Source organism: Orycteropus afer, unplaced genomic scaffold (genome assembly GCF_000298275.1).
Source record: "Orycteropus afer afer isolate SDZICR_OR568_19922 unplaced genomic scaffold, OryAfe1.0 scaffold00247, whole genome shotgun sequence".
Taxonomy (NCBI): domain Eukaryota; kingdom Metazoa; phylum Chordata; class Mammalia; order Tubulidentata; family Orycteropodidae; genus Orycteropus; species Orycteropus afer.
This window is the reverse complement of record NW_006921834.1, coordinates 4,167,129-4,170,263: the sequence shown is the minus strand read 5'-3', so window position 1 is coordinate 4,170,263 and position 3,135 is coordinate 4,167,129.

Below are 3,135 nucleotides of genomic sequence, written 5' to 3'. Positions count from 1 at the left end.
AATATATATTATTTTCCAGAGCACATGGATAGACAATATGTTAGGCCATAAAACAAGCCTCAATAAATTTAAAAACATTGAAATACTGCAGTGCATCTTCTCAGATCACAATGCTATAAAATTAGAAGTCAACACTGGGAAGACCAACAGAAAAAGAGCAAACACATGGAAGCTGAATACCACTCTCCTTAAAAACTAGGTAATAGAAGAATGAAAAATGAAATTAAAAAGTACCTTGAATTAAATGAGAATGAAAATGCAACATACTAAAACCTTTGGGACACAGCAAAAGCAGTGATCAGAGGGCAATTGATAGCAGTAGATGCACACATCAAAAAAGAAGAAAAAATGAAAATCAACATCTTAACACAATTTCTCCAACAATTAGAAAAAAAGCAGCAAAAAGAGCCTACTGTTGTCAGAAGAAAAGAGATAATAAAGATGTTGTTGTGTGTTATGTGCCGTTGAGTTGGACCTGACTCATAGCGACCCCTCCTTGGGTTTCCGAGGCAGTATCACTACAGAAATAGATTGCCCAAGCTTCCTTCCGAGGAGTGGCTGGTGGGTTTGGACTTCTAGCCTTCTGGTTAGCAGTCAAGTGCCTTAGGCACTATGCTATCAAATCTCCTATAATAATAAAGATTCGAGCAGAAATAAATGAAACAGAAAATACAAAGACAATAGAAAAAATCAACAAGTCTAGAAGTTGGTTCTTTGAAAAGATTAATAAAATGGACAAACCCCTGGAAGACTTAACAAAGGAAAAGAAGTTGTTGTTATGTGCTGTCGAGTCAGCCCCGACTCATAGGGACCCCTCCTTGGGTTTCCGAGGTGGTATCTCTACGGAAGTAGATTGCCCAAAAAAGGAGAAGATGCAAATAACATGAATAAGAAATGAAATGGGCAACATCAAAACAGAACCAACCAAAATAAAAAAAAAAAAAGGATAATATCAGGATACTGAGGAGCTCTAGTAGCATAGTACCTAAGGCACTTGACTGCTAACCAGAAGGCTGGCGGTTCAAACCCACCAGCCACTCCTTGGAAGGAAGGTTGGGCAATCTACTTCTGTAGTGATACCTCCTCGGAAACCCAGGGAAGGGTCACTGAGTCGGGACTGACTTGACAGTACATAACAACAACATGCAGAACTGTACTCCAACAGATCTGAAAACGTAGAAGAAATGCACAGATTTCTAGAAACACACTTCTTACCTCAACTAACACAGAATGAGGTGGAAATTTTGAATAGACCCATAACAAAAGAAGAAATTGAACAGATCGTTAAAAAAAATACCAACAAATGAAAGTCCTGACTCAGATAGTTTCATTGGAGAATTCTACCAAACATTCAGAGAAGAGCTGACACCAATTCTACTCAAACTATTCCAGAACATAGAAAAGGATGGAATCCTTCAAAATAATTTTATGAAGCAAGCATGACCTGATATCAAAACCAGGCAAAAACAACACTAAAAAGGAAAATTACAGACCAATATCCCTCATGAATCTAGATGCAAAAGTCTTCAACAAAATCCTAGCCAATAGACTCCAATAGCCTCCAACACTATACAAAAAAAAAAACAAAAAAACATTATGACTAAGTGAGATTCATTCCAGGTATGACAGGATGGTTCAACATTAGAAAAACAATCAATGTAATCCATCACCTAAGTAAAATAAAGGAAAAGAAGTACAGGATCATATCAATAGATGCAGAAAAGGCACTTGATAAAATCCAACACTTCTTGACAAAGGCTCTCAGCAAAATAGGAATAGAAGGAAAATTCCTTAACATAATAAATGGCATATATGCAAAAACAACAGCCACCATTATTCTCAGTGGAGAGAGACCTACTCCATTCCCCTTGTGAACAGGAACCAGACAAGGATGCCCTTTATCTCCACTTTTATTCAACATTGTATTGGAAATCCTAGCCAGGGCAATAAGACAAGAAAGGGAAATAAAAGACATCCAAATTGGTAAGGAAGAAGTAAAACTATCCCTATTTGGTGACGATATGATCCTATACATAGATAACTCAAGAAACTCAGCACGAAAACTACTGGAACTTATCGAAAGGTTTAGCAAGAATCAATTGGATTCCTCTACACCAGCAAAGAAGTCTCTGAATAGGAAATAAGGAAATCGATACCATTTACAATAGCTACCAAAAAGATAAGATACTTGGGAATAAATCTTACCAGGAACACAAAAGAACTATACAAAGAAAACTACAAAACGTTACTTCAAGAAACTATAAGAGATCTACATATATCAAAGAACACTACATGCTTGTGGATAGGAAGATTGAACAATGTGAAAATGTCAGTATTACCTAAAAAAATCTGTACATTCCTGTAATCCTGATCCAGATTCCATAAACATTCTTTGAGGATATGGAAAAACCGATCACTAATTTTATATGGAGGACCTCTGGTAGCATAGTGCCTAAGGCACTTGACTGATAACCAGAAGGCCGGCGGGTCAAACCCACCAGCCACTCCTTGGAAGGAAGGTTGGAGAATCTACTTCCTTAGTGATACCACCTCGGAAACCCAAGGAGGGGGTCCCTATGAGTTGGGGCTGACTTGATGGCACATAACAACAACAACAACTGAAGAAGAAGAAGAAGAAAGTAGGAGATCTCACACCCCTAGATCTCAAAACCTACTATACAGTCACAGTAGTCAAAACAGCTTGGTACTGGTACAAAGACAGACACATAGACAAGTGGAATGTAATTGAGAACCTGGAAATAGATCCATCCACCTATGTTCAGGTGACCTTTGACAAAGGTCCAAAATCCATTAAGTGGGAGAGAGATAGTCTCTTTAACAAGTGGTGCTGACAAAACTGGATATCCATTTGCAGAAAAGTAAAACAAGATCCATATCTTACACCATACACAAAAACTAACTCCAGATGGATCAGAGACTTAATTGTGAAACCTAAAACTATAAAGTTCATCAAACAAAAAATAGGGGCAAACTTAGGGGCCCTATTTTATGGCATAAATAGAATAGCAAGCATATCCCAAAATGCACAAACAGTAGAGGATGAACTAGATGAGTTGGACCTTCTAAAAATTAAATTCTTATGTGCATCAAAAGTTTTCTCCAAAAAAATAAAAA